We start from the raw sequence: 14,779 nt of genomic DNA on the forward strand, positions 1-14,779 counted from the left end.
GCCAAGCAAATGGCTCCAGCAGCACATCGGTAGAAGCTTTTCTTCGTCCACCATCTCCCAAACCAGTCTTTTGCAGACAATTGTGGTATAACTTCCTCTGCTCTGAACAGACCTCAGTATTGAAGGTTTCAAAAGGAACACACATCTAACTGGTTGGGAATGTTGTTTGTAAGATCGACCAGAAGAAACATACATTCTTTGTAAGTGGCATTCCTCGCATTTTATTAATACAGGAGGTAATATAGAATTTATTAGGGTGAAACCCCCTATCCTTAACTCTGCTTGTTTCTGCTTTACTTCTTTCATTTTTTCTCCCCCGGCCAGCCTCACAAGTGCCTTGACCTCCCCTGCTACACTGGGGACAAACCCAGAGGGGACTCCAGCACCTGGTTTGCACACTCCTCAATTCTTAAGTCACTCCCTAGTTATCTCCAAGGCAGGTCTGCTATAAATCGGATCTATTCACCTAAGCTGTGTGAATGTGAGTCAGCCAGTGATACCTAGCCTTGAAGCTTTCTCTTATTTGGAGGTGTGTGCATCTACGTAGACTGTATGTTCATTTTTTTCACTAGCAAGATCTTATCAACGAAAACGTTGCTAAACTTATTATCTAATGTTACCAGAGGTATGATGTCCTAATAAGCAGCAGTGATCATATCACTCATAAACTTGATGACAGCAAACATAAGTCTGTCACTAAAATCCAAGAAATAAACTGTCTAACCAGAATGACAGGTTAGAAAGATATTACTTTATTGTGGTACTGGGTGCAGGGGGGATTGCTCTACTTAACACACACACTGAAAAGAGACAGTTTACAGCTTAAAAATCTTCATGATGAACATATTCATTATAATTCCAGAAGGAAGTGCAGCAGGAAGGACAGGAGACCTCCTTGGACGGATAATGGGTTGCTGAGGAAACTTACAGGGAAAAAAGAGGCATATAAAAGGTGGAAGCAAGAACAGGCGGCCTGGGAAGAATACAGAGACATTGTCCAGAAGTTGAGGACTACGTTAGGAAAGCTAAGGCCCAGTTAGAATTAAACTTGGCTAGGGATGTGAAAGATAACAGGAAGGGATTCTATAGGTACATTGCAAATAAAAGACAGACTAGCGACAACGTGGGCCGTCTCTGGAAGCTATAAGAACTGGCTACCCTGGATTTGGAGAAGGCTGAGGTTCTTAATGACTTCTTTGCCTCAGTCTTCACTGGCAAATGCTCTGACCACACCGCTCAAGTCTTGGAAGACAGATGCAGGGACTGTGAAAATGAAGACCTTCAGCCCACTGTAGGAGAGGATCTGGTACAAGACCATCTTAAAAACCTCGATGCACACAAGTCCATGGGACCTGATGAAATCCATCCATGGGTCCTGAAGGACCTGACAAATGAAGTTGCTAAGCCACTGGCCATCATATTTGAAAAATCATGGCAGTCAGGTGAAGTTCCTGATGACTGGAAAAAGGGAAATATAACCCCCATTTTCAAGAAGGGGAAGATGGATGACCCAGGGAATTACAGACCAGTCGGTCTCACCTCTGCGCCTGGCGAAATCTTGGGGGAGATTCTCCTGGAAGGATTGCTAAGGCACATGAAAAACAGCAAGGTGCTTGGTGACAGCCAGCATGGCTTCACTAAGGGGAAATCCTGCCTGACCAATTTGGTGGCCTTTTATGATGGGGCTATGGAACTGAGGGACAGGGGCAGAGCAGCTGATGTCATCTACCTAGACTGGTGCAAAGCGTTCAACACTGTCCCACATGACATCCTTGTCTCTAAATTGGAGAGACATCAATTTGATGAATGGACCACTCAGTGGATAAAGAACTGGCTGGATGGCCGCACACAAAGAGTTGTGGTCAACAGCTCATTGTCCAGCTGGAGACCAGTTACGAGTGGTGTCCCTCAGGGATCGGTGTTGGGACCAGTCTTGTTCTACATCTTCGTCGATGACATGGACAGTGGGGTTGAGTGCACCCTCAGCAAGTTTGCCAATGACACCAAGCTGTGTGGTTCGGTTGATATACTGGAGGGAAGGAATGCCATCCAGAGGGACCTTGACATGTTGTGGTGTTGTTGGTTTTGTTGGGTGGTGGTGGGGTGGTGGTGGGGTGTGGTTGTAGCCAGCTTCAGTGTGCACTCACAGCCCAGAAAGCCAACCGTATCCTGGGCTGCATCAAAAGGAGTGTGACCAGCAGGTTGAAGGAGGTGATCCTTGCCCCTCTGCTCTCATGAGACCTCACTTGGAGTATTGTGTACAGTTCTGGTGTCCTCAGCATAAAAAGGACATGGAACTGTTGGAACAAGTCCAGAGGAGCGCCATGAGGATGATCAGGGGACTGGAGCACCTCCCGTATGAAAATAGGCTGAGAAAGTTGAGGCTGTTCAGCCTGGAGAAGGCTGTGTGGAGACCTCACAGCAGCCTTCCAGTATCTGAAGGGGGCCTATAGGGATGCTGGCGAGGGACTCTTCATTAGGGACTGTAGTGATAGGACAATGGGTAACGGGTTAAAACTTAAACAGTGGAGATTTAGGTTAGATGTAAGGAAGAAGTTCTTTACTTGAGGGTGGTGAGGCACTGGAATGTGTTGCCCAAGGATGTTGTGAATGCTCCATCCCTGGCAGTGTTCAAGGCCAGGTTAGACAGAGCCTTGGGTGACATGGTTTAGTGTGAGGTGTCCCTGCTCATGGGAGGGGGGTTGGAACTTGATGGTCTTAAGGTGCTTTCGAACCCTTATGATTCTAATTCTATGAAATGCCCATCCAGTTTTCATTGCTCATTCATACGGCAATTTGGGTAGGTAATGCTGTGGCACGGGCACTGTAGATTTTGAGGTGTGGTCTCTGGGGGTGGTGGTGGTCATCTGGGGAGAAATACCCCTACTCATTTTGTCCTTTTATGGAAATCTCTTAGTTAGGGACATTGGAATGTGTTTAATCTTTCCAATTAACTATATGTTCTTTTTTAGTCTAATTTATGACTGACATGCTCCTTGAGTTGTTTTCCTTTGCAGCCATTTACCTTTTTCTCAGGCTTTACCAGCAGGAGGAAGACCTATAATGGTTTGAGAGAAGACATCTGGTTCTCTTGTTACATGCTTTCATTATCTCTATATCTTCTATACACAGTCTCTCTTTCTATAGCCTCTATACACAGTAAAATTCTAGTTTAAGAATCCTTGTAGCACTGTCTAAACCTCTATATCCAGTGAAATACTCATTTAATTTGGTATCCAGTCCATTTGATCTTTTGCAGCAAGACAAGGTCAAACCTAAGTTTGCTCTAGAATGATCTCTGTATCAGTGTGTCAGAAGAAAATTATGGTCACATTTAAAAGCTGTGTATGTCTATAGTAGTTTTTATAGAAAGCATCCACTAGATACTGACTTAAGCCCTTTCAATTCTTACCCTCTTATTTGTACATTCTGTTGTCTTCACTCTTAGGCTGCGAGTGGAGTTTGCTACCAGAAAATGTCACCTGAGACCAATGTTCCTTGGTTCTAATTCCTAGCTTTGTCAGTGACTTTACTTTCTTGAAAGGCTCTGGGAAAGTTACTCCTGCCCATGACGCACCTCTAGAAATGACAAATGGAATTTTACTTGTAGGGTAATGTGGGGATAAACTGATGCTTATACGCTGCGGACATACGGAGAATATCATACACTTGCTTACTGTACCAGGAGGCATAGAAATAGGAATAGAAACCTTACAATGTATACCAGGAAATGAAATACTACTTGCAAATTGCTGCCTAAATAACTTCCCCAGAATTGAATCAGTCTTTAGATCAGGATTTTGGTTTTTGTAGATGAAACAGAACTGGGGGAAGGGGTTGATATACCACTGTTCCACTTCAGAAGAACCTGGACTGGCTGCAGGAACGGCCTGACAATATCTGAAATTCACCAAAAGGAAATGCTCAATCCTGCACCTGGGGAGGAACTACCTTGCCACCAGCACAGGCTGAGGACAACCTGCTGGAAGCAGCTTGGCAGAAGTAGCCCTGGGAGTCTGGTGGACACCAAGCTGACCATGAGCCACCAATATGCCCTGGAAAAAAAGGCAGCCAGAGGCATCTTGGGCTGCATTAGGCTGAGTGTTGCCAGCAGATCAAGGAGGTGTGATCCTAGACTGCTGGGTCCAGTTCCGGGACTCCTAGTACAAGAGAGATGCAGATCTGCTGGAGGGAGTCTAGTGAAGAACCACAAAGATTATTAAGGGATCTGATATGAGAAGAGTCTGAGAAAGCTGGGACTGTACAGCCTGGAGAGACGAAGGCTCAGGGACATCTTATTAATGTGTATAAATACCCAGCTGTGGGGAGTAGGGAAGATGGAACCAGACTCTGCTCAGTGGTGCCCAGTAACCAGATAAGAAGCAACAGGCAAAAAAAATGAAATAGCGGAAAATTAGTGGGGGTAGTCAACCACTGGACCAAGTTTCTCAGTGAGGTTGTGGAGCTTCCAGCATTGAGGATAATGACTGGACAAAGCCCTGAGCAACCTACAGTAGCTGACCCTGCACTGAGAAAGGGGTGGGACAGGACAAGGTACCCAAAGTGCCTTTCAGTCTCAACCATCCCAAGATTCTGTGATTTACTCTTTTCAAGAAATGGAAACCCACATTAGTGAGATTAATTTATAGATAAGGGACAGAAAATAGCATTTCTTTCAGTTATTACAAAATAAATGTCAGATAACAAATGTTAAATAGCACAACAGACATCAGAGACATTTCATAGTCTTCCCTGAATCCTGCAGAAATCTTTAGAAATTTTATATACACACAGATTTACAGTTTTAATCAAATAGGCTAAAATATTGCCAAAATTTTGCTTCGTTTTTTTTAAGCAGGAAGCTAATTCATATTTTGCACATGTGCTAGTATAACTGCATCTAACTTAATCCTTGTCAAACATTTGTATTCTGCCCAAAATCTTCTGTGGCAAAAGAAAATCAATAGACACAGAGAGACATACCTCTTATAAAAGCTATCCTCCGTCTTGTTTGATTTGGGATCACAGCAGTAAGGACACTTGAACTTGTCATTGTGCTCACGCAAGTATCAGTAAGTGTTTTGCTCTGCTAGTTAACTTTTTTTTGCTGCATGCCAGTGTTAATAACAAATGCTGCAAGTTGGAAAGTGACTCAGTTTATCATTTCCCTTACTGCTTTTGAACTTCCTTACATTTCCTAATTTGCAGATGTTAGCGATTTCAAGTGAACTGATCATGCAACTATCTCTTCCTTCCTGTTATGTTGGATGAACTGAGCATTAATAGTCACAATATGCAAACCCATTATACAAAAATACATACTCTGTAGTCATAGTTCATGAATATGCTCATAGAAACACCTCTCCTAAAAATAAACACATTTTCATCAATAATATGGGAAATAACAGCAGTATTGTGTGACAAAGCCATGTTTAAATTGCTTACAACATGGCTATTTATTTCTGTCAGGACCTGACTAGCTGTATGCAGTCCAGAAGATTCTTCTTTGAGAAAGATCAATCCTTAGCATGTATTTGCAAACAGCTGAGAAAATTATGTCTTGCATATTTATAGGCAAAGAAATTGTAAGGAAAATATCAGATCCAAATTTCTGAACTTTCTCACTGCCTGATTACTGGTTAATTTTATTTGGTTCATCTTAGGCTACAATATTGTGGGTTTGGTGCAAAAGTGTCCATATATTCAAATTAAAAGGAAATATCCAAAGCATCTACGGAATTCAGTAATGTCAAGTCCACAAAAGTCATAAAAATAGAGAGTATAAGCCACAACGTTTGCTTTAACTTCCAGCAGCTTTAGGTGTGGCTCTGGGTTGTGCTGAGCATTATCCACTCCCCAGATTGTTTCACATGATATCTGGCGTGCAGATATGTAATCTTAATGTAATGGGTTCTCTTTATTTCTTGCTGTTCTCAAACACTTGTAGCATGGGTGATTTTAATTGCCACCTATATTCTACTCCCAACACGGGCACAATAACAGGAAGGTGGAGAATTCTCCAGGCTTCAATTACTAATTAGTCTGTTAGAGAAAGAACTGTTCTTAACCCTGCTTTCTTTGAACCAAAATTGTTTGTTGGGAATTTTTGTTTGGTTTCTTGTTTTTTGGTTTGGTTTGTTTTGGGTTGTTTTTTTTTTTTTGTGTGTTTGTTTTTGCTATTGCATGTGTCATTTGCTCAATAGCAACTGACATTGCAGACATTTCAAACTTTAAATGTCTTTGCTTTTCAGTTCACATTGTTCAAGGTCTTGCCTACCTTTACCCAGGCTGCCACCAGCCACCAACTCAGTGACCATGACCACCTTGCACAACTTTTCTATAGAACTATTCTCCTTTACCACACTAATTTCTGTTGCAGAATGTGTGATTACAAACACCACAATGCATGTGCCAGTATGCCTGATTAATAAATCAGCATATTAAATTAAGTAAAGGGATTTGCCCCAAGGCTCTATCCAACCTGGCCTTGAACACTGCCAGGGATGGAGCATTCACAACTTTACTGTAAGGTTGGTAAGGCTCAGGGAAGAACTACTTCCTTCTATCCAATTTGAATTTCCCCTGTTTAAGTTTTAACCCATTACCCTGTGTCCTATCACTACAGTTCCTCATGAAGAGTCCCTCCCCAGCATCCCTTCCGATACTGGAAGGCTGCTGTGAGGTCTCCACGCAGCCTTCTCTTCTCCAGGCTGAACAGCCCCAACGTTCTCAGCCTATCTTCATACAGGAGGTGCTCCAGTCCCCTGATCATCCTTGTGGCCCTCCTCTGGACTTGTTCCAACAGAAACATGTCCTTTTTATGTTAAGGACACCAGAACTGCACACAATACTCCAAGTAAGTTCTCACGAGAGCAGAGTAGAGGGGAAGGATCACCTCCTTCGACCTGCTGGTCACACTCCTTTTGATGCAGCACAGGATGCAGTTGGCTTTCTGGGCTGTAAGCACAAACTGAAGCTGGCTCATGTTCATTCTCTCATCGACCAGCACCCCCAAGTCCTTCTCCTCAGGGCTGCTCTGAATCTCTTCTCTGCCCAACCTGTAGCTATGCCTGGGATTGCTCAGACCCAGGTGTAGGACCTTGCACTTGGCATGGTTAAACTTCATGAGGTTGGCATCAGCCCACCTCACAAGCCTGTCAAGGTCCCTCTGGATGGCATTCCTTCCCTCCAGTGTATCAACCGAACCATGCAGCTTGGTGTCATCCACAAACTTGCTGAGGGCGCACTCAATCCCACTGTCCATGTCACCAACGAAGATGTTGAACAAGACCGGTCCCAAATGATCCCTGAGGGACACCGCTCGTGACTGGTCTCCAGCTGGACATTGAGCCATTGACCACAACTCTTTGTGTGCGGCCATCCAGCCAGTTCTTTATCCACCGAGTGGTCCATTCATCAAATTGATGTCTCTCCAATTTAGAGACAAGGATGTCATGTGGGACAGTGTCGAACGCTTTGCACAGGTCCAGGTAGATGACATCAACTGCTCTACTCCTGTCCATCAGTTCCACAGCCCCATCATAAAAGGCCACCGAATCGGTCAGGCACGATTTCCCTTAGTGAAGCCATGCTGGCTGTCACCAAGCACCTTGTTGTTTTTCATGTGCCTTAGCATGCCTTCCAGGAGAATCTGCCCCAAGATTTTGCCAGGCACAGAGGTGAGACTGACTGGTCTGTAATTCCCTGGGTCATCCATCTTCCTCTTCTTGAAAATGGGGGTTATATTTCCCTTTTTCCAGTCATCAGGAACTTCACCTGACTGCCATGATTTTTCAAATATGATGGCCAGTGACTTAGCAACTTCATTCGTCATCTCCTTCAGTACCCGCAGATGGATTTCATCAAGTCCATGGACTTGTGTGCATTCAGATTCTTAAGATGGTCTCGAAACAGATTCTCTCCTACAGTGGGCCCAAGGTCTTCATTCTCACAGTCCTTGCGTCTGCCTTCCAAGACTTGAGCGGTGTGGTCAGAGCATTTGCCAGTGAAGACTGAGGCAAAGAAGTCATTGAGAACCTCAGCCTTCTCCAAATCCAGGGTAGCCAGTTCTCCTTATAGCTTCCAGAGACGGCCCACGTTGTTGCTAGTCTGTCTTTTATTTGCAATGTACCTATAGAATCCCTTCCTGTTATCTCTCCTGATAGCTTCTGGAGAGGGCCCACTTTATCCCTAGTCTGTCTTTTATTTGCAATGTATCTATAGAATCCCTTCCTGCTATCTTTCACATCCCCATCCAAGTTTACTTCTAACTGGGCCTTAGCTTTCCTAACCTGGCCTCTAGCATCCCAGACAACACCCCTGTATTCTTCCCAGACCGTCTGTCCTTGCTTCCATCTTTTATAAGCCTCATTTTTCCTTCAAAGTTTCCCCAGCAACTCCTTATCCATCCAAGGAGGTCTCCTGGCCCTCCTGCTGCACTTCCTTCCAGTTGGGATTCAACACTCCTGAGCTTGTAGCAGGGGGTCCTTGAATATCAACCAACAGTCTTGGGCCCCCTGCCCTCTAGGGCTATGTCCCATGGAACCTTACTAAGCAAGTGTCTGAAGATGCCAAAGTCTGCTCTCTTGAAGTCCAGGGCAGTGACCTTGCTGCATGCTCTTCTCACTGTCCTGAGGATCTCGAACTCAACCATCTAATGATCGCTACAATCAAGGCTGCCCTGGAGTGTCACATTTCCAACCAGCCTTTCCCTGTTGGTGAGCACAAGGTCAAGCATGGCACCTCTCCTTGTCAGCTCCTCTATTACTTGCAGGAGGAAGTTGTCTTCCACACAATTGTGGAACCTCCTGGATTGCTTGTATCGGACCGTCCTGTCCCTCCAACAGATATCAGAGTGGTTGAAGTTCCCCATGAGAACAAGGCCTGTGAGCATGAGGCTGTTTTCCTATCTGTCTGTAGAGAGCTTCATCCACAGATTCCTCTTGATCAGGCAGTCTGTAACAGATCCCCACAGTAATGTCTCCCATCGCTGTTCTCCCTTTAACCTTGACCTACAAACTCTCTGTTGACCGATCACCTGTCCCCAGACAGAGTTCCATACTCGCCAGCCTATCCCTAACATAAAGGGCAACTCCCCCTCCTTGCCTGCCAGGCCTGTCTTTTCTAAAGAGCCTGTAACCTTCCATCCCAACACTCCAGGCATAGGAGCCATCCCACCATGTTTCTGTGATGCCTATAATATCCTACCCCCGTAGATGTGCACACATCTCTAATTCCTCTTGTTTGTTACCCATGCTATGGGCATTTGTATAGAGGCATCTGAGCAGAGCTCCAAATGAAGCTGGCTCATTGGCTGGAGCAGCCAGAATATCTCTACATTGCTCCGAGCATTTATTATAGATGCTGGCAACTGACTGGGTGTGTTGGGATGGAATGATGCCCTCCTCCCCCAACACATCAATTTAAAGCATCCTTGACCAGTCTGGCATGCCTACCAAAACCACTCTTCCCCTTTAGACCAGCTCCACCAGCCCCCACTAGACCTGGCCTGCAAACTTGGGTCCCATGTTCAAGACTCCCAAACCCCTGACTATGACACCACCCTTCCAACCATTTATTAACCTGGCCAATCCTCCTAGCCTTTTCAAGGTCCTCCCCTTTATCCTGGAGAATTGATAAAAAGATAGCCTGAGCTCCAGAGCCCCTAACCACCTCTCCCAGGGCTCTGTAGTCCTTCTTTATGTTCCCCAGGCTACTACTATCTGTATCCTTAGCACCCACATGTATCTCTAGAGGTGGGCAATAGACAGTGGGACTTACTAGAGCAGGCAGCCTCTCTGTAACATCCCTGATCCGAGCCCCTGGCAGGCAACACACATCCCTTGAGACTGGGTCAGGCCGACAGATGGGTGCCTCTGTCCCTTTCAAAGTAGAGTCCCCTACTACTATGACCAGCTGCTTTTTCCTGGCAGCACCAGTAGAGATCTTTACCAGTGCATAAGCCGGTTCTTCATGGTGTGTGTTTCTTCATCAGCCCCCTGTAGGACAGCAAAGCAATTCTGGGTGGGGACAACAGATTTAGGAGGAAACCCCATGCTTTTAACTGCCCTTCCTTTTTTTTTTTTTTTTTTTTTTTTTTGCTGTTTCCCAGCTTCCAGAGTTAACGGCCTCCTTCTTTCCTCCACAAGCTACAGGGGACGCTTGTGGCCCCTGCACAGTTCGGGCCTGGAGCAAGCAGCCCAGCTCCCTCTCAGCTCCCTGACACCTTTCAGCTACAGTGTCCCGCAGCTCAGCCCCTGCTGCAGGAGGACCCTCACCAGGGCGCTGCCTGCCCATTGTGCACCCTCCCCTCAACCAGAGCAGTGCAGGCTCTCTCTACACTCCGAGCTCTGCTCTGCAGCCTCCCCTCTCGCCGGCTCTGTCTGAGTGCCTACGGTGGCCACCGCCAGGGCAGCCAGAGCAGAGCCCCCAGAGCGCCCTGGTCACACGGCGAGGGCTCACCATCCCGCCCGCCTGCCCGCGCCAACTGCCTCAACTCGCGCTCCCTGGGGCAGGTTTTTAACCAATCAGAGCTGGCGCCGCTCCTCCTGGCTCCGCCCCTAGTGAGTCCCTGCTCGCGTCAGCTGAGCTGCCGGCTCCTGAGGGAATCCTGTCGAGGACTCGAGGCTCCCTAGGTGGCTCTGCTCTTGTCGCTCTGAGTTGAGGCTCCTGGTCGCTAAGCTTCCCCCCGCTCCGGTGTTGAAGGTGTCCTCTCTCGAGCTACTCACCTCATCAATTCAATCTTCCCCCTGTTCTCAGTGTCTGACTGCCTGTGCTCCTTCAGTGGCGGCTGTGGATGGGCTCTGCTACCCCCCCCCCCCCCCCCGGGAAATCCCAGGACTGTGAAGCTACTGGGGACCAGCTTCTTTCAATACATATGAAATCTTTTGCGTTCCCCTTCAGCATGTCCCCTCAGATGACAGGGAACAGACATCTCAACAGCTTGTGAACCGTCCGTCACAGCCTACGGCTATCTACTACTATCTACTGTTCATGATAAGCCAGCAGGTTTTAGTTAATATATCATTCTGTGTTTTATTCTAGTTCAGTACTGGAAATGTGAGCAGCTGAGACTCCCCCTAGAGCAGTCAGGGGTGGGCAGAGATGTCTCCAGTTCTTCCAAGAAAGCTCCTTCCAGCACCAGAAGTCTTGGTCTGTAACTGTAGAGTGGTCTGATTGGTTTGGCACTTGCAGTGTTAGGAGGAGGTCTGAGAAAAACACTAGACTAACAAAAGCTTCAGAAATGTTACCAACCAAAAAAGCAGTAGATGGAACAATTGTGTCATATCCTTCAAGAAGTTGCTAAATGTTGTATGAAGCTGTTTTATAACAGACAAAAAAGTGCTGCTGTTATGCACAGAGTTCTGAGAAATGAACAGCATGAGTTTTCAAACAGTTTTTGAAAAATCTATTTTAAAATAATGATATATTTTTAACCTTTTCCTTTTCTAGACAATGTAAATTCAAATGAGCATTGGATTATTTCAAGGTTCCCTTTGGGCTATTCCTCCAACCTGTCTGGGTTCCTCTGGATGGGAGTCCTTGTCTTGAGCAAATCAGCTAGCACCTCAGTTTGGTGTCATCTGCAAACATGGTGGCAATGCACTCCATCACCTCTTCCCAGTCATTGATAAAGATGTTAAACCAGACAGGTCCCAGGATAGACCCCTGTGATACCCCACTTTTCACAGGCATTTATCCTTGGTAAAACCATACTGATTATTCCCAATGACCTTCTTCTCTTTAATGTGCCCAGAAATGTGTTCCAATAGGATTCACACTATGAGTTTTCCAGGTCGATAGGCCTATGTGTTCTTTGTGTTGAACTTTTGGCCTTTTTTAAAATATGGGTGTAACACCTTTCCTGAATAAGTTGGAAGTATGTTAACTTTCTCCAGGATAAAGCAGGAAACTGTTTAGCTTCTATTTAACAAGACCATAATGCCAGCTTCTGAGTACCTTGATATTTTCTTTGTTATACTTTCCTATTCCCTTCCTGACAGAGAGCCACTGAACAGTTCACAGCTCATGGCTAGGTTTGAATGGGTTAGAGCCAAACTATGCTTCACTGGTAATTTTGTTCACAAGGAGCAATATTGTGAGAGGTTGTATAAACTAGTGTACTCTAATACAACCCCATCACTCTTTCAGCAAGTGATTGTGAGCATTTCAACTCTGACCACTGCTGCATACTGAGAGAAACAGAAAGATGGTTTACACATGCGTCCAGCATGAACTCAGACTTGCTAAGAAATTGTCCTTGTTCTGATCTGCTGTGGAAAGCTTCCCAGGTGATTCTTTGACCAGAAGGCAATCATTAACTTTGTCTGCTAGGGCAGTAGGTGTGCCAATAGCTGCTTGCATCCAGCTACCATAGAAACTGGACAGTGTGGGGTATGGCCTTGGGCTACTCTGGTAACTGAAAGACTCCCAGCACTGGAACATGTCCAGGAACAACTGTTCCGAGCATTGGTTTGGCCAGGATTTTCAGGCAATGTCCTGAAACATCTCCTGGACATAGTCCAGAAGTTAGCTCAGGTCAGGGGAAATTTCTAAAGGCAGTTTACATGTGTCCACCTTATTTAAGGGTTTAATAAAATGTACCTGGGCTCTTACATGGCAATTGGCCTCAATGCAAGAAAGTAGTCTTGGGAGTATTTAGTGTAATAATAAAATGTCTAGTATAATTCTAAAATTGGCCTAATAATCAAATAGCTATGTTCATATGTCTAGTATAGAAATTTGAGCCTTTGAGTCTCAAAGTGAAAAGCAATTTAACAGCAAAACCTGATGTGCCAGCGATTGCTCACCAAATTATGAAAAATATTGTGAAACCCCCAAATCTGAATCTTGAAGACCAAAAGAAGCAGCAAGATATATGAATTGTCAAAATTAATGGGGCTAGTCAGAAAATAAACTTATTTTTCTTATGAATGAAAGTGCATAAAGGCTAATTCTGATAAGAGGAGAAACTGCTGAACATTTTCTCTTTATGTCTTAAGACCACCTTAGAAGTCAAGGTGAGCTTCCAGCATTGCATCCTCAGGTAGGACAAGTAGATGGTTCACTAACCAGCCATCTGAACTGGGGAATCAGGTGATAAGACTCTTTTGGTATAACTCCAGATCAAGGCTGAGCCTTGTAAGGCATTAGACTTTCAGCCGAAGATGGAAGTTTTGTCTGTGCTCTGCTATTACTTGCTCAAAGTCTGACTTTCTTGCTGGAATATGCTCCTTTCCCAAAGGAAGGAATCCAGAAATCAAAATATACCAGTAAAATAGTTTGTTGCTGTGCTCCTGATCTCTCTGATATGTATCAAACGATACCTCAGGAGGTAAGGGTATTTGCCTCTTGTCTTGTATGCTGCCCTCACAGTCTCTACTGACTACTCAGCTCTTACAAAGACTTATGTTGAAGAAGATGCTTCTGAGTGAAGCGGAAGAGGCATGTTTTATGCAGTAGCTCTCTAGGTAGGCAACTACCATTACATAGTAAGACTCCAGCTCTTTCAGTTGCTTTATGTGTACAAATAGATACCATTGTTTCACAACAGGGACTCAAAGACTGACCAGCTTTGACAAAGAACCGTTTAGAGCAATATTTAAAGAAATACTTAGGTTGGAATGTACCTCTGAAGGTCGTTGAGTCCAATCTCTCACTTCAAGCAGAGCCAGTGTCAGGTCCAGTTACTTGTCCAGTTGTGTTTTGGATATATCCAAGGGTGGAGCCTTTGACACCTGTTACAGACACCATTCAACCACTTTCCCTTGTAAATCGTTCTTTTTCCTCATATCAAATTGGACTTTCTCTTGCTGCAGCTTGTGACTGTTCCTTCTTCTCACACTGTGCAACTCTTAGACAAGTCTGTTCTGTCTTCTCTATACACAGTGGAAGATTTTAGTAGATCCCTTTAGCTTCTGTTCTCCAGGATAAAAAAGTCCAGTTCCTTAAGACCCCCATAGTCATATTGGTGTCCTGATGCTGAACTTTCCCAGCAGCGTCGATGTCTTGCTCGTACTAGGAGGCTGAAATCTGGAACTACATGTACAGGCTCATGAGTGCTGAATAGAGGGAATAATCCTTGACTGCTGCATCTGCTCCTCCCAGTATGTGGATAGTTTTCATCACCATAAGGAAGCACTTCTGATTTGTGTTCAGTTGATTGCCCACCAAAGCCTCAGAGCCTTTTCCGCAGACCTATCACTCAGCCATTCTCTAGGATACATGCAGCTTTTTTCCCCAGCTATTTGGCTTTGCATTTGCTTAAGAGGGTCCTATCAACCCCTTTCTTCAGCCTGTCAAGAACCCTTTGAATGGCAGGCCTGCCCTCCACTGTATCAGGAGGTGCTCTCAGTTTGCTGTCATCCAGTCTTGCCAAAGCTGCATTTCTTCCCATTGTCCAAGTAGCTGTTAGTACTAACTGTGAGTCTCAGCACTGATCCTTGAGGAGAACTGCTCATGACCAGTCAGTGCATTCAACAACAGCCTGGGCTGTTTTCCCAATACCTTGTCTTAACTCTATGGCTCTGAAAACTTAACTGTTCAGCTCAATAGTAAAGCCCTCTATTTGAACAAAAGAACACAGATTAACTGAGTCATGCACTCAGTATTTTACAATACTAAATTAAAGTAGTAAAAAAGCAAGTGAGCAGTAAGAACATTACGAGCTGGATACCTATAGAAGTAAATTCTGAGCTGATGTCAAGTAAATGGTGGATGATCTCTGTAACAGATGTAAGCTCTAGCATCAGTTAGGGTTTTAGACATATTCCTGTCCTTT

Source organism: Neopsephotus bourkii, unplaced genomic scaffold (assembly GCF_033783945.1).
Source record: "Neopsephotus bourkii isolate Nb327-2 ecotype Australia unplaced genomic scaffold, CSIRO-AGI_Nbou_v1 NB_1346, whole genome shotgun sequence".
Taxonomy (NCBI): domain Eukaryota; kingdom Metazoa; phylum Chordata; class Aves; order Psittaciformes; family Psittacidae; genus Neopsephotus; species Neopsephotus bourkii.